Source organism: Mastigoproctus giganteus, chromosome 12 (genome assembly GCF_048544385.1).
Source record: "Mastigoproctus giganteus isolate SK-2022 chromosome 12, ASM4854438v1, whole genome shotgun sequence".
Taxonomy (NCBI): domain Eukaryota; kingdom Metazoa; phylum Arthropoda; class Arachnida; order Uropygi; family Thelyphonidae; genus Mastigoproctus; species Mastigoproctus giganteus.
The window spans coordinates 157,538,730-157,561,296 of record NC_143586.1 but is presented as its reverse complement, the minus strand read 5'-3'; the positions used below and the strand labels follow the sequence as shown (position 1 = coordinate 157,561,296).

Here is a 22,567-nt window from a genome sequence, read left to right as displayed (position 1 = left end):
TTTAAAGGCAAAAAGTGATCGAAATGTCACTGAAATTTGTCATGTATAAATAGTTGAGTTATTGGAATGTTTTCTGTAATTTTCTTTCCAGCTTGTTTCAATAAACTCAATCATTTGTTACCTCTAAAATGTACGTGCAGTACAGTACTGTTTATTTAATCTCTTATTAGAATTAATAGAGTTTATTCTTTTTACTTCAGTGGCATATATCAATTGAAATAATTTAAATTTGTCTTTCCTTTTAGCACCACCTCTCTCTGTCTTCTCTGAACAGTAGTAAATTTCAACCAAATATTCATCCACTTTTACAGGAAGGCATACAGCTTCCTTTTTAGTACACAAATTAATAAGATGTCAGGAGAGGCTATTATAAGTAAGTATTCCATCTTCTTTTTTGATACACCTGCTTTAACATGAGTATTAAAAGAGGACTACTAACAGGCACATTATCAACACTAAGTGGCAATGGTTTTTTGATGGAATTCCACTTGTTTTCAGGCTGTTCAGAAGATGACATCCAGTGTTGTACCCTGTAGAGTCACTGTCTGAAGCTGTCACTAAGAATAAGCTGCTTTCACTTTGCTTCTTTTTTTTTTATTACTGAAATGTGACCACAGTGGGACAAGCTCAGAATCACTGATTATTGTCAACTGTAGTAATCGATAATGGCCTGATTTTCACAGCCATCACTACCTCTTTTTTCCCTATCTGTGCAATTTCATTAGCAATGACTGTTGTTTTTGTTCTTCCACAACTATATATTTTTGCTTTGGGAAACATTTATGAGAAATGTAACTCCATGACAAGCACAACTCAGAGAAAGATTATGCTCTGTGGCAAAAGATGCAAAAACACTCAGCAAGTATGACATTGTCACTACGAAATGCTACATCTGTTTTTATATTTCTTTCTATGTACTGCACACTGTCCTTATGTTTATTTGTTTATGATGCCTGATTACAGTGCATTTCCTTCCATTAGAAATTGAAAAATCACATCCGTGTACAGCATACAAGGCAAACCTGTTACCTTCTTTTTTTTTTTTTCAGATTTTATGATACAGAAAATCTTGTATATGTCTGTTAAATATGTTGTATTTCTTTAGCATCTTACTAAAAGACACTGTTAATTAGTTTTGCACTACACAAGTACTATGAAATGCAGACTACCACAGCACACCTGACAGCCAAATTGTTAACAAAAATAAGAATTTCACAAAATAAAAAATTCTAATTTTAATGTAGTTCATTATTTTTTTGTGAAAAGAAAAATATGGAGAAAACAGTTTTTGCAAAAAAGACAGAGAACATCTTTGTAATCAACTATACTATGATGGTGAGACAGAAGGTCATACAGTAGAACGTTGATTATCCAGAATAATTTGAAAGGTTGATCTTTCTTCTTTATTTTATTAATGGTAGCACAGTAAGCTCCAGTTATAGTGATCATGTTTTCAAATTGAATTTTGATTATAATAAGCAAAATATTGAGTTTACTACCTGTTTATAACAGATTGTGCAAACAAAAAGCTCAATAAACTGAAAACTGGAAATTGATTTTGTTTTATGGTTGTAACTTTCAGAAATGTGCTTTAGAAAAATATCACAGAGACTACTGGGTTTTCTCAAAAACCATGAGTAAATTTCAGATTAGTTTAGCTCCAGATTCAGTAAGAATAATATTGGCCCGAAACTGTGCGATTTATTATTTTTCTCATTTTTTACAGTAAAATGTGAATGAAAAGAAAACACACAGTTTTAAAACTGCAATAAAAAATGGAAATTATTAATAGAATTAGAAAAGGTGAAAATTTAGGAAATCTCTCCAAAGAGTTTAATGTGGGGACTTCAACAATTACGTCATCAAGAAAATTCTAATGCTAAAACACTGGAATTTTTCTTGATGGATAGTGAAGGAGGATCTAGCAAGAAAAAAAATGTTGAAATCTGAATATGCCACTTTAGACAATGCACTCACTTTATTTTTTTGTTTTCTTCAGAGCAAAGTTTAGGTGAACAAGTGTCTAGTCCAATGTTGTGTGAAAAAAGCATTGGATTTTAATCGAAAATTAATGAAGGTTTTAAGGAAAGCACAGGTTGGCTGAAAAACTTTAAACTGAGACATGGTATACATGAACTAGGTATTCAAGGTGAGAAACTTTCTGCAGATGAATCGGCAGTAGTGTCCTTTGAAAATTAAGTTTGCTTCAGTTATAGCAAATTATGAGAGAGAATCGAGGAAAAACTCTAGCCACTAAAAGAGAAATGTCTGCACCAAGTTTTAAGATGAGAAAAGTGGGAGTTACAATTTCTATGTGTGCAAATGCCACTGGGATGCACAGATTGTCCATGCTCATTATAGGTAAGTCTTTTTCGACTGAGAGCATTTAAAAATATTTCTAATTTTCCTGTTTTGTTTAAAAATCATAAAAATGCCTGGATGGATGTTTCTGTTTTCCGAGATTGGTTTATAATTTTTTAAAATTTAATTAATCTTATTTAATTTAATCGTAAGGTAACATTACGGTAAGATACGATAACCTTGATATCATATATTTGGATCTTAGAAAGGCTTCTGATACTGTTGCACACAGAACACTGCTGAACAAATTGGAGCAGTGTGGCATTGGAGGCAAATGGCTGCTATGGATAAAGGGATGGTTGAAGGGGAGAAGACAGAGTGGTAATCAATGGACACTGCTCATCGTGGACTAATATTATTAGTGGAGTCCCCTAGGGTTCAGTGTTGGGTCCAATGTTATTTTCTGTATTTATAAATGATATTGATGATGGTATATCAGGCTTAATGTACAAGTTTGCAGACGATACAAAGGTTGGCAGGGTTGTTAATGACTACACTGCTGCAACAGGATCTAGAAAAGTTGAGCAGATGGGCTGAGAGATGACAAATGAAGTTTAACATTGACAAATGTAAAGTACTACATATGGGAAACAGTAACCCCAGAGCAACGTATCAACTCTGCGGTACTACACTGACAGTGGTGGAGAATGAAAAGGACCTGGGGGTAATTGTGCAGGCAGATATGAAGTTTTCTGAGCAGTGTAGATGGTCTGCAAAAGTAGCTCATGGTGTCATATCAATGATATACAGGAATTTTTCTAGCAGGGATAAGGAGACGATTATCCCCTTGTATAAGGCAATGGTCAGGCCACACCTTGAGTACTGTATACAGGTCTGGAGGCCTCATTTTAAGAAGTATGTAGAGCTGTTGGAATGAGTACAGAGAAGGACAAAAAAGATTAGTGAATGTAACAAAGGGTTGCTCTTACGAAGAAAGGCTTAAGTTTTGCAAATTATAGTGTCTGGAGACTAGGCACCTGCGAGGTGATCTGACTGAGGTGTATAAAGCCTTGAATGGTTTGAGCATGCTCAATGCTGATGGGATTCTTCCTCTTGCTCAGAAGAATCACCTGAGAGGGCATAAATTCAAATTGAGGAAAGACAGATGTAAGATAGATGTGCGGAAGTTTGCCTTTAGCCAGCGGGTAGTTGGTTGGTGGAACAGACTTCCATCCCTTGTTGTGGAAGTTGATAGCCTAAATAAATTTAAGGCTAAGCTGGACAGGTATTTGGAATGAACGGAGGGGTGAAATGGGAGTTGTTTTTTTTTTTTTTTTTTGGCTGATGCTGCATAAGCTTGATTTCTTGCGTCGTATGCCTCTACTAATGGTAATGTCATATGAACTAATGAGGCTTGTGGCAGAGAAGAAAAATGTATGGGATGTGAAGTATGCATGTGATATGCTATGGCAGATATAAACTAGTCTGTAATCAAGTCTCAAAGGAGGTTAGGCAGGCGAAGGTAGATTATGAGAAATCCTTGACAAAGGATGCAAAGAAAAACACGAGTTCTTTACTTATGTAAACTATAGAAGGAAAAGGATGAATCAGATTAAACCACTTAACATAGATGGGTTGACTACTGATGATCATGCTCAGGTAACAGATAAACTGAACTAGTATTTTGCTTCTACATTCACACATGAGGAGTTATTCAATTAGGGTAGTGCCAGATGTTTATCAAACTTTAACAGGGAGCTTGTGATTTTGTAATAACTGATAGCAAAGGGGAGGAGAAATTGTTGAAGTTAAAACATAAAAAAGGCACCTGGGGTGGACGGGATCTATACAGTTATATTAAAGGAGGCAGCAAAGAAAGTAAACAAACCCTTAGTATAATTATGAGAGCTTCCTTGGACTCAGGGGAGGTCCCCATGGACTGGAGGTGTGCAAATGTATCACTAATTCACAAAGGGGGTTCTCAAAAGGTGACACAGGTAACTACAGACCTGTTAGTTTAACTTGTGTTCCAGCAAAAATAATGGAATCACTGGTTAAAGAAACATTGCAGGATCATCTAGACAAGACTGCAGTAATAGGGGCAAAGGTTGATGACGTGCAGATATCATCTTTTAAGGGCAAAAAAGGTGATATAGTTGTACACGTTGGCACTAATGATATCAAGAGTAGGAGACCGGCAGAATTGCTTAACAAGTACAGGTCACTGTTGAAAAAAAGCCGTGAAATAGGGTTGAATTTGAAAGTGTCTGCAATTCTGCCCAGACACAATAGGAGGGAGTATATGATGAGAGCCTTGTCGATCAATTCGGCCCTGGAAAGATTGTGCAAGTCTCAAGGGATAGAATTTTTTTCAGCCTGGACTGTACTTGTTAACAGGAGAGATTGCTTCTACAGGGATGGAATACACTTAAAAAGAAAGGGTGCAAGAATTTTTGCTGATGCTGTCGAGGCAGTGTTAGGTGGGTCGGAAAACTGTTAGTTGGGGGGGATACAAGGACTAATAGATTAACAGTAGCCACTGGCAGAGGTGGAAGTGATTCTTGCACTGCTTCTATTGCAATGAGCAGAAGCCTGAAAAACAAGATGCAGGATATTTCAGAGACTATGGGAGTCATTGCGGTACAAGTAAACACATGGATTGTGTTAGGGTAGCTAAGAATAGAAACAGGTGCATGTATACCTGCGTGTACACCAATGCTAGGAGTTTGGTACATAAATTTGATGAATTTGAGGTATTGCCCAACACATCAAAGGCAGATATTGTTGGGATATCAGAGACGTGGTGTCACACAGATATAAGGAATGTGGAACTGGAATTTGGGGAGTACAATGTGTACAGAAAGGATAGACAGGATAGGAAGGGAGGAGGGGTTATGCTATTAGTTAAGAAATACATAAAATCCAAGTAAGTGAAGCGAGGACAGCGCTGGACAGTGCAGTGTCGAATCAGTTTGGTGCGACATAAGCACTGGGAGATCAAAATTGAGAGCAGGAGTGTGCTATAGGCCTAATGACTCTGATGAGTATAATAAGAAACTGTACAGGGAAATAGAGTGGGCCAGTAAATTAGAGTCTTATAATGGGGGATTTTAATTTCCCAGATATTGACTGGAATTTGTGAGTTGGTCACTCGCACACTAGCAAGGCTTTTGTGGATTTATTGGATGATTGTTTTCTACATCAGCATGTTTGGGAGGCAACTAGAGGAAGCAATACTCTTTATTTGATTATCACTAGTTTTTTCTTCATGCATTAAGAATCTGCAGATAGAGGAACCACTAGGTGGCAGTGATCACAGTGTGCTGAAGTGGGATTTACTCAAAGAGGTAACTACCATTAGGGGTAAAGGGAAGGGTTATTGCTTTCGTAAAGGTGACTACGATGGTCTGAGACAGTATTTAAATTCTATACAGTGGGACCAACTGATGATGTTACCAACAGCAAATGCAAAATGGGAAGCATTCAAAGAACTTATCTTGGAAGCTACCAGGATTTACATACCAACTAAGAAATATTTTTCAAGGCCTAAATGGATGTCAGAGAACTGATGAGGCATATGGCAGAGAAGAAACATGCATGGGATACATACAAATTAACACATGACACAGAAGCCTATGATAGATACAAGTTGATCTGTAACCAAGTTACAAAGGAGGTTAGGCAGGCGAAGGCAGAGTAGGAGAAATCTTTGGCAAGGGATGCAAAGAAAAACAGCAAAGAGTTCTTTACTTATGTAAACTCTAGAAGGAAGGGGATGAATCAGATTGGTCCACTTCATATCGATGGGTCAACTGTTGATGATCCTGCTCAGGTAGACAAACTAAATGAATATTCTGCATCGACATTCACACATGAGGAGTTATTTAGCGAGGGGAAAGCCAGGGGTGTATTCAACTCTAGCAGTAAGCTAGAGAATCTTGTAATAACTGAGAGTAAAGTGGAGGAGAAACTGTTGAAGATAAACACAAGAAAGGCACCTGGGGTGGATGGGATCTATCCAGTTATATTAAAGAAGGCAGCAAAGGAAGTAAGCAATCCCTTAGCCAAAATTATGAGAGCTTCCTTGGACTCAGGGGAGGTACCCGCAGACTGGAGATGTGCAAATGTGACCCCAATTCACAAAGGAGGATCAAAGGCTGACACAAGTAATTATAGACCTGTGAGTTTAACTTCTGTTCCAGGAAAATTAATGGAGGCACTAGTTAAAGAAGCACTGCAGGATCATTTAGACAAGACTTCAGTTATAGCTCGGACACAGCATGGTTTTGTTAAGGGGAAGTCTTGCCTGACCAATTTGATTGGATACTATGATGCAGTCACAAAGGAACTGGATGCAGGGAATAACTTTGATATTATATACTTGGATCTTAGAAAGGCTTTTGATACTGTTGCACATGGAAGACTGCTGCACAAATTGGAGCAGTGTGACATTCGAGGCAAATTGCTGCTGTGAATAAAGGGGTGGCTGAGGGGCAGAAGACAGAGAGTGGTAATCAACGGACACTGCTCATCGTGGACTAATGTTATTAGTGGAGTCCCTCAGGGTTCAGTGTTGGGTCCATTATTGTTTTCTGTATTTATAAATGATATTGATGATGGTATATCAAGCTTAATGTCCAATTTGCAGACAATACAAAGGTTGGCAGGGTTGTCAAGGACACTACTGACATGTGCTGCTGCAACAGGATCTGGAAAGGTTGAGCAGATGGGCTGAAAGGTGGCAAATGAAGTTTAACATTGACAAATGTAAAGTACTACACATGGGAAACAGCAACCCCAGAGCAACGTATCAACTCTGTGGTACTACACTGACAGTGGTAGAGAATGAAAGGGACTTGGGGGTGGTTGTGCAGGCAGATATGAAGTTCTCTGAGCAGTGCAGACGGGCTGCAAGAGTAGCTCATGGTGTATTGTCAATGATATACAGGAATTTTTCTAGCAGGGATAAGGAGGTGATTATTCCCTTGTATAAGGCAATGGTCAGGCCACACCTAGAGTACTGTATACAGGTCTGGAGGCCTCATTTCAAGAAGGATGTAGAGCTGCTGGAAAGAATACAGAGAAGGGCAACAAGATTAGTGAATGGAACAAAGGGGTGCTCTTATGAAGAAAGGCTTAAGTTTTGCAAGTTACAGTGTCTGGAGACTAGGCACCAGCGAGGTGATCTGATAGAGGTGTATAAAGCATCGAATGGTTTGAGCATGCTCATTGCTGATGGGATTCTTCCTCTCGCTCAGAATAATCACCTGAGAGGGCATAAATTCAAATTGAGGAAAGACAGATGTAGGATAGACGTGTGGAAATTTGCCTTTAGCCAGCGAGTGGTTGTTTGGGGGAACAGACTTCCATCCCTTGTCGTGGAAGTTGATAGCCTAAATAAGTTTAAGGCTCAGCTGGACAGGTATTTTGAACGAACAGAGGGGTGAAGTGGAAGTGGTTTTTTTTTTTTTTTTTTTTGGCTGATGCTGCATAAGCTTGCTTTCTTGCATCAAATGCCTCTACTAATGCTAATGCTAATAGTTAAGACACATCATGGGTTTGTTAAAGGGATATCTTGTCTGACCAATTTGATTGAATACTACGATGTGGTCACAAAGGAACTGAATGCCAAAAATAATTTTGATATCATACACTTGGATTTCAGGAAAGCTTTTGGATACTGTTGCACATGGAAGATTGCTCTACAAATTGGAGCAGTGTGGCATTAAGGATAAGTTGCTACAATGGATAAATGGATGGTTGAGTGAGAGACGACAGAGTGGTAATCAATGGACACTGCTCTTTGTGGACAAATATTAGTGGAGTTTCCCAGGGTTCGGTGTTGGGCCCATTGTTGTTTTGTATATTTATCAGTGATATTGATGAAGGTATATTAGGTTTAATGTTCAAGTTTGCAGATGATACAAAGGTTGCCAGGGTTGTTAATGACAGTAAAGACAGTATGCTACTCCACTGGATCTGGATAAGTTGAGCAAATGGGCTGAAAAGTGACAACTGAAGTTTAACATTGAGAAATGCAAATAGGTAGCAATAACTGAAGAGATATGTACCAACTGTGTGGTACTACACTCAGGGAAGTGGAAAGTGAAAAAGACCTGAAGGTAAATTGTGCAGTGAAATATGAATTTGGCTGAGCAGTGCAGAGGGGCTGCCAGGGCAGGTCATGGAGTCTTGTTGATATATAGGAATTTGGCTAGCAGGGACAGGGAGGTGATTATCCTATTATTCAAGGCAATGGTCAGGCCACACCTAGAGTACTGTGTACAAGTTTGGAGGCCTCATTTTAGGAAGGATGTAGAGTCGCTAGAACGAGTACAAAGAAGGACAACAAGAATGGTGAGGGGAACAAAGGGATGCTCTTACCAAGAAAGGCTTAAGTTCTGCAAATTGCAGTGCCTGGAGAGTAGGCACCTGTGAGGTGATCTGATTGAAATGTATAAGGCTTTGAGTGGGTTGAGTAAGCTGAATGCTGATGGGATTCTTTCTCTTGCTCAGATTAAAAACCTGAGGGGGCACAGATTCAAACTGAGGAAAGTCAGTTGTAGAATAGATGTGCAGAAATTTGCCTTTAGCCAGCAGGTAGCTGTTCAATGGAACAGACTTCCATATTTTGTGGAAGTTGATAATTTCACCCCTCCATTTGGAACGAATGGAAGGGTGAAATGGGAGGTTTTTTTTTTTTGGTTGATGCTGCCTAAGCTTGCTTTCTTGCATCATATGCTTCTACTAATGCTAATCTTACCCAAAAAATTATTCGGAAAATTTGGCTATCTGGAAAAGGTCTGACATCAATTATTCGGTATAACTGACAATCTACTGCATTAGACTTCAGCTTATTCAGAGAGAAAAATTGCCTTTATTAAAATTAAATGCCATAAAATCCAAAGATATAGTATATTTTGCAAGGGACACCAAGTAATTAAATACTAGAGACAACAATATTAGATATTATAGAAAACAACATAAGTATTAGAAATAACAAAATATTATAATTATAATGTGATACTTTTCATGTTGGTGAAATACGTTATTTCCTTACATACACTGAAATTAGTCTTTACAATGTTAGCAAAGTTGTAATAAATCATATTATGATCTAACGATGCCTTTATTACTGATTAGCTGGCTATCATAACAATAATGCACCGAATAGCTAGCATGAAGCAACCTAAAAGGCCTAAATTTGGAGAAGTATTGCGTGTATTGTAAACACTAAATGACAATTTCCATATTGCTGAAATGAAATGAAATAACACACTACACTATATTGCATGTACACAATTTAATTAGTTTAATAAATAACAATTACATTAAAATTGTATGTTTCAGAAGCAGCACCTTCTGTGGTAAAAAAAAATTAAAAACTTATTAAACATTAGTAATAACATAACGGTTTATTATGTTAATTTATTAAACTAGTTAAATTATGTACAAGAAACACAGTGTACTATGTTTTTTATTTACACATTGAAATTAGGCTTAACAACATGGACAATTCAACAACTGAAGAAAACGTAACCATGCAACAAAACACTATTTCTGTATTTCAGTTATCAGTTTTATAAACTGAGGGGGATCTACTGATATTTTCATCTAATAAATAATATAGTATTGCCACTTTGTTTTATAGTGTGTTTGCAAATGTGTATAATGCTTATTAACTTGACCTTGTTTGTATGTCCACATTTTACAATGCAACTGGTGAACAGATTTTCATGAAATTTGATACTTGGTCCTTTTAGAAAGTTCTATCAGGCTACTCCAAATTTCATTAAAATTGGACAAACAGAAATCCAGCACTTCTTGTTGTATAAATGAAAGTATGTTTTATTATAATTCAAGAAGAAAAAATGAGATTGCTATGAAATTTTCAGTGTGTGTTATGGGAAGACTTCAGAATCAATTTCAACTTCATTTCCACCTCACTTCCTCCACAAACAGATAAATGTATAAATATAATTAAAAGTATATTGGCAAAAAGGCCTTGAGTATTGGGAATCATAAGAGTGCAAATATTCTTATCAAAACTGACTCACACAATAAAAACAGGGCATACAAATCAGCAAAATATTTTATGTAACTAATATATTCAATTATGAAATAAATTTTACTGAGATTTATTTCATAATTATTAGTTATTGACCCAATCAAAAGCTTGGGTTTGACAAAGCTTTCTATGCAAGTTACCATTGTATGGTTTGCTTCTGATTTTTTTAATTTTGCAATTACTGCTGCATATAATGATAGATGGTTCTCTTTCTTCTAATTTCTTAGTTAACGTTGGCATTCTACAAGCTTCTGCTCTTTCACCATTCTTTTTCTCCTGTATATTAAAGCCCTTCTCCATTGGCTGGAATCTATAGTTATACTCTGTTTTTGCTGGTCTGTACAAACTTTTTTAAAATCCATCATCAATTCCTTAAATGTAATCTCCAGTAATTCTTCACTGGGAGGAAGATTTCTGCTTCTGTGTTTATCTTTAAAAGCACTCATATTTTTATACAAGAAACTATCTTTACTTGGAGAAACACTGAATTTTAACATTTTTTGGCATAAGCACATCAGAAACATTGCTTCCTCTCCACTGAAATAAGGCTTTCTCTTTTTTTTCTCACAAAATTACTTTTCTTCTAAACAGTTGCAAACTCTGTATATATCACAAATCCATCCTACTAGGGAATATTGTTTTTAAATCAAGAGTAGCGTCTCCAGATCCTCACTAAATCTCCTTGATCCTATCTAAAAAATGAATAAGCAGGTTTCATTAATTAATCTGATTCTCTTTCAAATTCAACCCACTGCCTATCACACAGACATTCAGTTTCTGTTGCATGCTTTTTTTTTTTTTTTACAAATATTTCCATGATATTGTTGTTTTGAATTAGCATTTATAATTCGCATATATATATATATATATATATATATATATATATATTTTTTTTTTCCATACCAATCCAGATATGTGCATTAACTAATCAACATCTAAATCCTTCATATATGTTTTTATGTTCAATAACAGCAAATACCTTATGTCTTCCTAATCCTTACGTAATACTATTATACTATTTAAAAAAAACCAAAAAAAAAAAAAAAAAAACCACTACTTTTCTCTTCAGATTTCAAACAGATTCTTTTTTGAACAAATATACAATGCTGTTTCAGAACTACATTATTTGTCTTATTATATGTCAGGAAAACTTTCACTGTCAACGGAAACTCAGTTCAGTTTGTCCAGTCAATAATAGAGTAGTAGCATAATTATTATAACTATATAATAATAACACCAACAGTTATATTATAGTATTATTATAATTATATTATTGACTATGAACAAATTCAACTGAGGTTAAGTATTCTTCACTCATAATATGTGACTTCTCCTTGCATGCATGCATTTCCTTTCTGGCCATGCTGATGGCACTATTATTAGCATTAGTAAAGGCACATGAAGCAAGAAAGAAAGCTTATACGAGTAGCCAAAAAAAAAAAAAAAAACACACCACCTCATTTCACCCATCCACTCACTCCAAATGTTTGTCTAGTTCTGCCTTGAATCTATTTAAGCTATTAACTTCTACAACTACAGCTGGAAGTTTGTTCCAGCAACCAACCACCTGCTGGCTAAAGGCAAACTTCTGCACATCTTTCTTACAACTGTCTTTCCTCAATTTGAATTTATGCCCTCTCAGGTGATTATTGTGAGAAAGAGGAAGAATCCCATCAGCACTGAGCATGCTCAAACCATTCCAACAAGAGTAGCTCATGTTGTCTTGTCAATGATATATAGGAATAATTTTTCTAGCAGGGATAAGGTGATTATCTCCTTGTATAACGCAATGGTCAGACCACACCTTGAGTACTGTATACAGGTCTGGAGGCCTCATTTTAAGAAGGATGTAGAGGCCTCCAGACCTGTATACAGTACTCAAGGTGTGGTCTGACCATTGCGTTATACAAGGAGATAATCACCTTATCCCTGCTAGAAAAATTATTCCTGTATATCATTGACAAGACAACATGAGCTACTCTTGCAGACTGTCTGCACTGCCAAGAAAATTTCATATCTGCCTGCACAATTACCTACAGGTCCTTTTCATTCTCTGCCACTGTCAGTGTAGTACAATACAGCTGATACGTTACACTGGGGTTACTGCTTCCCATATGCAGTACTTTACATTTGTCAATGTTAAACTTCAGTTGCCATCTCTCAGCCCATCTGCTCAACTTTTCTAGATCCTGTTGTAGCAGCGTACTGTCATTAGTGCCAATAACAACGCTGCCAACCTTCGTACAGTCTGTAAACTTGAACATTAAGCCTGATATACTATCATCAATATCATTAATAAATACAGAAACCAACAATGGACCCCAACACTAAACCCTGGGGGATTCCACTAATAACATTAGTCCACAAAGAGCAGTGTCCATTGATTACCACTCTCTGCCTTCTCCCACTCAACCATCCCTTTATCCATATCAGCAATTTGCCTTCAGTGCCACACTGCTCCAATTTGTGCAGCAGTCTTCCATGTGCAACAGTATCAAAAGCCTTTCTAAGATCCAAATATATGATATTAAAATTATTCCTTGCATTCAGTTCCTTTGTGATCACATTATAGTATCCAACCGGCCTCCGTAGCCGAGTGGGCAGGAGCGAGAGTGCAGTAGCACTCTCGCTCCTTGAGTAGACCGGGGTTCAAGCCCCTGACTGCTGAATACGGTCGATCTGCCAACCCGCACTGGACCAGCGTGGCAGATTATGGTCCATTTCCCTCAGCATGAATTGTTTGAGGAGGCTTCCATCCTGCAGTGGGTTGATAATGGCTGCACTTTACTTTACTTTTTATAGTATCCAACCAAATTGGTCAGACAAGACTTCCCCTTAACAATCTCATGCTGTGTCCAAGCTATAACTGAAGTCTTGTCTAGATGGTCCTGCAATGCTTCTTTAACCAGTGCTTCCATTAATTTCCCTGGAACAGAAGTTAAACTAACAGGACTGTAATTATTTGTGTCACCCTTTGATCCTCCTTTGTGAACTGGGGTCACATCTGCACATCTCCAGTCTAAAGGTGCCTCTCTTGAGTCCAACTAAGCTCTCAATAATTATGGCTAAGGGTTTGCTTACTTCCTTTGCTGCCTCCTTTAATATAACTGGATAGATCCCATCCACCCCAGGAACCTTTCTTAGGTTTATCTTCAACAATTTCTTCTCCACTTTGCTCTCAGTTATTACAAAATCATCTAGCTCACTGCTAGAGTTTAATTCACCTCTGAATAACTGCTCATTTGTGAATGTAGATGCAAAATACTCATTTAGCTACCTGAGCAGGATCATCAACAGGTTGAACCACTGACATCAAGTGTACCATGATTTATCCCCTTCCTTCTAGAGTTTACATAAGTAAAGAATTCTTTGCTGTTTTTCTTCCCATTTGTAAAATATAAAGATCTACTCATATCTTTTCATAGGAAAATTCTTCAGCCCGACACGCATCAAATTGATCCAATTAATACATTATATGAAAGGACTAAATTTATAACACGATATTATTCTTTAAAATTGTTAATATATACAGATTTCTTAAAAACTAATCCTGTATTCATTTTCCATTATCTACTCACTGCCAAAAGGAAGAGCAAAGCGTAGCTGACATACATCAACCCACCCAAAACTAAACCAACCAGCAATAACGGACTGGAAACTGAAGATAATTGTCAAATTTACTAAAATATTTTTGACTAAGCTTCTTTATAAGGGACTAGGTTATTTCAGTATGATCTCACAAGAAGTAAAGCGGCACACTTAACAATCTCCACTCTCTTTTATAATAATATTAAATCAAAATTTAGCATTCCATGATGAGATTATTTTTGTTAACCTATGTAAATAGTGCTATTTAAGTCCGAAAACGCACATGTGTAAATAGCACTATTTACATTGGTTAACAAAAATAATCTCGTGCAGAATGCTAAATTTTGATTGAATCTTATAAAAAAAGAAAATGCAGATTGTTAAGTGTGTCACTTAACTTCTTGTGAGCACGGATCATACCGAAATAACCTAGTCCCTTATAAAGAAGTTTAGTCAAAAATATTTTAGTAAATTTGACAATTGTCTTCAGTTTCCAGTCAGTTATTGCCGGTTGGTTTAGTTTTGGGTGAGTTGATGTATGTCAGCTACGCTTTGCTCTTCCTTTTGGCAGTGAGTAGAAAATGGAAATTGAATACAGGATTAGTTTTTAAGTAACCCTTATATATTAACAATTTTAAAGCATAATATCATGTTATAAATTTAGTTCTTTTATATAATGTATTAATTGGACCAATTTGATGTGAGCGTCAGGCTGAAGAATTTTCCTATTAAAAGGTATGAGTAGATCTTTATATTTTACAAATAGTACTTAAGTAGGAAGGATTGGGCTTTATTCCTCTTATATTTTGAAATATGTATCCCATACATTTTTATTCTCTGCCACATGTCTCATTAGTTCATCTGACATCCATTTAGGCCTAAACCTTTAATAATATTTCTTAGTTGGTTTGAAAAGCCTAGTTTCCAAGATTAATTCTTTGAATGTTTCCCATTTTGAATTTGCTGTTGGTTGCATAATCAGTTGGTCCCACCCTATAGAATTTAAATACGGTCTCAAACTACCACAGTCACCTTTATGAAAGCAAAAACTCTTCCCTTTACCCGTGATGGTAGTTACCTCTTTGAGTAAATCCCACTTCAGCTCACTGTGATCACTGCCACCCAGTGGTTCCTTTATCTACAGATTCTTAATATATGAAGAATCACTACTGATAATCAGATCAAGAGTATTACTCCCTATACTTGCCTCCTGAACATGTTGCTGTAGAAAACAATCATCCAATAAATCCACAAAAGCCTTGTTAGTGTGTGAATAACCAACCCACAAATTCCAGTCAATATCTGGAAAATTAAAATCCCCCATTATAAAACACTCTGATTTACTGGCCCACTCTATTTCTCTGTAGTTCATTATACTCAAGTCATTGAGCCAATAACACATTCCTACTCTCAATTTTGCTTTCCCAGTGCTTGTATCACATCAAGCTGACTTGACACTGCAGTGTCCGGCCATGTCAACTGGCTGTACTTCCTTGGATTTTAAGTGTTTCTTAACTAATAGCCCACAGCCCACAACAGATGCCCACAACAACTACTTTGTAGTTTTTTTAAGAGTGTCTATGGTGTATCAAAACACCGATATTATATAATTAACTAATAGCATAATCCCTCCTCCATTCCTATCCTGTCTATCCTTCCTGTACACACTGTACTCCACAAATTCCATTTCTGCATTCCTTATATCTGTGTGACACCAGGTCTCTGATATCCCAACAATATCTGCCTTTGATGTTCTGACCAACACCTCAAATTCATCAAATTTATTTACCAAACTCCAAGCATTGGTGTACACGCAAGTATACATGCACCTGTTCCTATTCTTAGCTAGCCTAACACAGCCTATGTATTTACTTGTTCTGCAATGATTCCCAGCAGTCTCTGAAATTCCTTGCACCTTGTTTTCCAGACTGCTGCTCATTCCAATAGAAGCAGTGCAAGAATCACTTTCAACCTCTGCCAGTGTCTATTGTTAATCTATTATTCCGTATATTCCCCCAAGCTAGGCAGTTTTCCGACCCATCTAGATAGCATCAGCAAATATTCTTGCACACTTTCTATTTAAGTTTATCCCATCCCTGTAGAAGTAGTCTCTCCTGTTAACAAGCACAGACCAGGCTGAGAAAAATTCTACCCCCTGAGCCTTGCACAATCTCTCCAGGGCTGAAATAATCGACAAGGCTGTCATCATATACTTCCTCCTATCGTGTCTTGGCAGAATTGCAGACACTTTCAAATTCAACCCTAACTCACAGCTTTTTTTCAACATTGACCTGTATTTGTTAAGTAATTTTGCCGGTCTCCTACTCTTAATATCATCAACGTGTACAACAATATCACCATTTTTGCCCTTATAAGATATCTGCTCTACAATGTCATCAACCTTTGCCCCTGGCAGACACACCCTGGTCCTGTTCCACCTATCCTTTTTGCACAATATGTTCCCCATTTCCCTGACAATAGAGCCACCGACAACAACAACAACTAGTTCCTGTGGGACCAGCGCATTCCACCTTGGGGTTGCCACTGTGTTGCGCAAAGTGCAAGCTCTGGAGTTGATGTGGGCAGCTGAGAGCTTGATGGGCCCTTCAATTTAAATCCTTCGAGGGCATCCACCCTGTCCTTCAAGCTCTCATATACGCCCATAACAACGCTGAGTTGGCACCTGATTTCTTTACACCGCATGCACACACAAATATATTCCCCTTGGTAATATCATGTCCCTTTCCTGATTGCTCCACAAACATCAAACAAGCAGTATATTTCAAAAGGCTGTGATTCAGAGGACAACTGCCCCCTTCAGTTCTCCCCTGAGCCACAGCACTCCCGTGAGCTTGAGCCTTTTGCTTTGCTGCTCTGATCTGAGTCATGATTTCGATTCAATTTCAAATAAAATTTCAATTTCAATACAAAAATATAACCCTAAACTTATATCCCAATGCAATTATAACACTATATATACTTCAGTATCAAGTATTATCTCCGAGTTACATTATATGACTTTCGTATCTCGTATCAAGTTATATGTATTGATTTATAATGTTATGTTTGTAAAATCTAGGTTGTTATATGTATTTAGTTAAAAAGTACAATTTAATTGACAATGAAATTTAATAAGGTTAATAAATTTTACTGATTAATTGATAATACTATGCTATACTAAGCTATCAGATTTCTAAAACAGTGCTACGTGTTTCGCTATCCAGCTTTACATTAAACCTTATGCTATCTAGTTCGGGATATATGTTGTATCATTTAACAGTGGTGGCAAGTTATGAATGGTAAATCTATAGACACTAAGTATTAATTAACTTTCAAAATCGCTATCTAAATTCAAAATAACCAAGGAGCTTGACTAGGTCTATAAGCTACTTATAGAAAATAATTTAATATAACAATTAATTCAATAAATAGGCTAAATATAATTAAAAACTTAGCATTCGCTGGTGCTTGAAAATCTTGTCCAAAACGTGGATACTCTTACCAATAACCTACAAAATTTCTAAGTTCAAATTAAATTAAGTATCGTTGCTGTTGTTGTTATTTGGTTTTTAAGAGAATTAGCAACTAAGGCCATATTGCTCCGGGGATATGCGGTGTTCATTCCCTGACCTTTCCGCATCCTCCGTATTTGGTGGATCACGGGCTCGAACCCTGGTCTAATCAAGAAGCATGTGCTACGCACTGCTGCTCCTGCCCACCTGGCTACGGAGGTGCCACTAAGTATCGTAACTAGGAATATAAAGCTACTTCTAGAAAATAAATTAATATGTCAATTTAAGTCAATAAAAGGGCAAAAAAATTTAAGAAAACTTCTCTATTAGCTGGAGCAGTAAAAACTTTGCCCGCACGGAGCTTCTCTTATTCCCAAAGTGAGTTATGTGCCTGAAAGCTTTGTTATGCTTCTATGGCTCTACTTTTCTTTTAATATCATTTAATTTTATTATTTAGTATTAGCATTAGTAATGGCCACATGGTGCAAGAAAGCCTATGGCTTATGCTGCACCAGCCAAAAAAAAAAAAAAACGAACAAAACAATGATAAAAACAAAAAAAATAAAAATAAAATAAATAAATAATAATAATTAATAAAAAAAAGGGAATTAAACCTATCATCCTATGCACTTCCCTTACCCGAAAGTACTATCCAGATGACCTTTGAATTTCCCCAAACTGTAGGCCTCTACCACCAACGAAGGCAACTTATTCCAGTAATTTATAACTCGCTGGCTAAAATAAAACTTCCTGCAATCCGACTTCACATTGTTCTCTTTTAACTTTCAAGTTGAGCACAGCACTGCAGTATTGAAGGTAAATTCATATATTTATAAAGTTTTTTAGCTTCCTTAATTATTAATTAGCTCAAGTTAATATACTTCTGATTCCTGAAGTTCCTTTAACAACTGAAATATAGTTCTGATCAACTTCCATTCTCATCAATTCCCAAAACTTTTCAAAATTTTTTTATGCCATATTTCACTAATCATTGTGTGGATATTACACCATGTCTCAAACAAGCTTCACTATCGACTTGTTAAACAGTACACATTCTTTTTTGCTAGCCAAAAAACTCCTGAACAGTGAGAGCCTCGTGGCTTGGTGTGTTGTCGTGCAAGAGGAACCAACTGCCATCTTCTCCATATGGAGCCTGCACACGATGGATTCCCTGCAACAAACATTTCAAAATGTCCAGATAGTAGGCATTAGTAATTATAGACCAGTTAATTTTACTTCTGTTCCAGGGAAAATGATGGAGTTACTGGTTAAAGATGCATTGCAGGATCATCTAGACAAGACTGCAGTAATAATTTAGACACAGCATGGGTTTGTTAAGGGAAAGTGTTGTCTGACAAATTTGATTGGATACTATTCAGTTCCTTTGTGGTTACAAAGGAACTGAATGCAAAAAATAATTTTGATATCCTATACTTGGTTTTCAGGAAAGCTTTTGACACTGCTATGCATGGAAGAATACTGTACAAATTGGAGCAGTATGGTATTAAGGGTAAGTTGCTACAATGGATAAAAAGGGTAGTTGAGTGGGAGAAGATAGAGAGTGGTAATCAATGGATGCTGCACTTCATGGACTAATGTTATTAGTGGAGTCTCCCAGGATTCGGTGTTGGGCCCACTGTTGTTTTATATATTTTTCAATGATATTGATGAAGGTATATCAGGCTTAATGTCGAAGTTTGCAGATGATACAAAGGTTGGCAGGCTTGTTAATGACAGTGTGCTACTGCAACAGGATCTAGAAAATTTGGGCAGATGGGCTGAGAAGTGGCAACTGAAGTTTAACAGTGACAAATGCAAATTACTGCATATGGGTAGAAATAACCCCAGAGAAACATACCAACTGTGTGGTACTACACTTAGGGTGTTAGAAAATGAAAAAGATCTGGGAGCAATTGTGCAGTCAGATAAGAAGTTTTCTGAGCAATGCAGACAGGCTGCCAGAGCAGGTCATGGGGTATTGTAAATGACATACAGAAATTTTGCTAGTAGGGAAAAGGAGGCGATTATCCCTTTGTATAAGGCAATGGTCAGGCCACACTTTGAGTACTGCATACAGGTCTGGAGGCCTCATTTTAGGAAGGATGTAGAGCATGTACAGAGAAGGGCAACAAGATTGATTAAGGGAACAAATGGGTCCTCTTACCAAGAAAGGTTTAAGTTCTGCAAATTGCAGTGGCTGGAGACTAAGCACCTGCGAGGTAATCTGATTGGGGTGTATAATACCCTGAATGGGTTGAGCATGCTGAATTCTGATGGGATTCTTTCGTTTGCTCAGATTACGAACCTGAGGGGGCATAAATTCCAATTGAAGAAAGACAGTTGTAGAATAGATGTGCGGAAATTTGCCTTTAGCCAGCTGGTGGTTAATTGCTGGAACAAACTTCCATCTGTCATTGTGGAAGTTGATAGCTTCAATAAATTCAAGGAGGAACTTGACAAACTTTTAGTGGGAATGTATGTGTGAAATTGGTTTTTTTTTTTTTTTGGCTGATGCTAAATAAGCTCATACACTTGCTTTCTTGCATCACATGCCTCTATTATTATTACTACTACTATTAGTAACACTTTGGCCATTGCACATGAACTCTTTGTGCACAATCCCCTTGCTATTGTAGAAAGTGATGAGCATGGTTTTGACTTTTGATCTTTCTTGACAAACTTTTTTGATCTTGAGAGAGTCTGCCAACTTATACTCTGCACTTTATCACTTTGTTGCAGAGTTGTACTGAAAACATCATATCTCATCATCCATAACAATCAGATTCAAGAAGTTGGGTTTGCTTTCATTTGCCTCAGTGAGTTCTCTGCAGTGTTCAACTCGTGCCTGTCATTGACCATCTGTTAACGAATGTGGAACAAACCATGCACAGATCTTCTGAAATCATTTGCACATTGGCCATTAATAATGATTTCCTGCACCTTTTTAATTAACTCTCAAATTTCCTGCACCTTTTTAATTAGCATTGAAACTTTTTTTTTGCTGGGCTCTGATGTTCGTCACCTTCTAGTGATTCTCTTCTGTAAGCAAAACATTTATGCCACTTGAACAAGACAAACAATTCTCTCTATACTTTTGCTTTATCATTTGAAACATTTCCGTGGCACTTTTGCTCAGTTGAACACAAAACTTGATGTTTGCTCTTTGTTCCATTGTCTATTCACAACACAGACACAAGAAAGACGTCCAGTTCAGCTCGCACTATGTTCTGAAATGGCTACATTTTCCGCTGACCTTGACTGTGGTGTTTGAGGAACACTCACTCTTTCATTTCATGTTTACTTCTAAGTAGATGGCAGTACCAGTGCTAGTCTCATAACATCAGTCTCATTTTCCAATTGCACACTTTCCTGTGGCTTTTAGTTAATCCAGTCATGGGGAAGACATGATCTTTTTGATTTTCAGAAGGGTGTTATTGTTGGAGTACGTTTAAACAGAACAGGAGCCACAACTGAGAAAACAATGAGTGGAATATGAAAGGCTCAAAAGGAAAAAAAAGTGGCAGAAAGTTGGTATTAAAAGAATGAAATTTAAAGTGAATTGTGCATCAGAATAGAAGGTCCAGTGTGCAGCAAATGACTGAAAAATCCAATTTAGGCAATAAAAGACTCATTATCAACCCAACTATGTAGGGAGAGTGGAAGAATCTGGGATTTGGCAATTGTGTGCCTATACGAAACTTACTTCTTTCTGCAAAAAATTGAAAGATTTGACTGAAGTGGTACTGCTAACATGAAGACTGGATTGTGGAACAGTGGGTAAAGATCATATGGTCTGATGAGTCTTGATTTACACCAAGGGTAGGGCGAAAGTATGCTGTGAGCCTCATGAAGCCATGCATCCCAACTGTCCACCACCACTTAAGTGGCCAGAGGTGGTATAATGGTATGGGGCATGTTCTGTTGGTATAGATTGGGTCCGCTTATAGAAGGTCGTGTAATGAATATTTTTCTGTTGTATCAGACCAATTTCAGCCTGCACTGCTTCATATTTACTCAGATTGTGACAGATTTTTTCAAGGTGACAACCCAATTGCACACCCTGGAAAAATTATACCTGAATGGTTCGAGGAACATTTGCAAGAATTTTAGCATCCACACTAGCACGTAATTCTCCAGGTCTGAATCCATTTGAGAATGTCTGGAATATTTCAAACAGTCTCAATCAGGAGCTAGACTCCCTTAGACACCTACTGGAACCATGAGGCAAAATTTGGGTGTACATGTCATGACATCAGTAATAATGGAAAACATCATAAGATGCAGATTGACCATACCAAATTTTAGCATGCACCTAATACCAAAGTACCAGGTGCACACTAAAATAAATTATAAAGTTAACAAAACAACAACAACAAAAAAAAAAATCTTAATATAAAAATTTCTTTCTGTCATTTGAGGTAAATTTAATGCACTCAAATTTGATACAGCACCTTCTCACTCACACACCTCTGTAGCCAGGTGGGCAGGAGTGGCAGTGCGTAGCACATGCTTCTTGATTAGACTGGGGTTCGAGCCCATGATCCACCAAATACGGAGGATGCGGAAAGGTCAGGGAATGAACACCGCATATCCCCGGAGCAATATGGCCCTAGTTGCTAATGCTCCTAAAAACCAAACACCACACACACAGGATTTAGCATAATCACTTGTTAACTATGAATATTAGTTACCAAGGTTTCAGTCACTCAATCTAAGGCAACCACACAATTTTATTTTTTCTGTGAATTGTGTGGGTGGGGAGACTTGTTCATTCAACAAATGTGGAGAATCACGAGATTGTGTATTGTCAGATTTTACCAATGGAATTGAAGATAAGTAAGTTACTGTTAATATCTACCTCTATATGCTTTCTTCTTCTCCTTCCTTCTGTAGCTGATTTACAGACTTCTTCAAGGACTTACCAGTGATGCTTGGAATCAAATTTTATGACCACATTCCAGTGTTAACACAGATCATAGACAGGATTATACACAGTATATTATGGTATTTATAAATATTAAATATGTAATTATCAATTTTTCAAGTGTTCCTCCCATCTTCCCTCTTCCTTTATTGTGGGAGAAAAAAAGAAACATAC

At 37.1% G+C, this 22,567-nt stretch overlaps 1 protein-coding gene across 3 annotated transcripts in view; it reads right to left on the bottom strand.

Annotated features, from left to right (window-relative positions):
* Positions 1 to 22,567, bottom strand: part of LOC150077535 (uncharacterized) — a 441,090-nt gene that overhangs the window by 1,263 nt on the left and 417,260 nt on the right. The gene's annotated exons all lie outside the window — the stretch shown is intronic.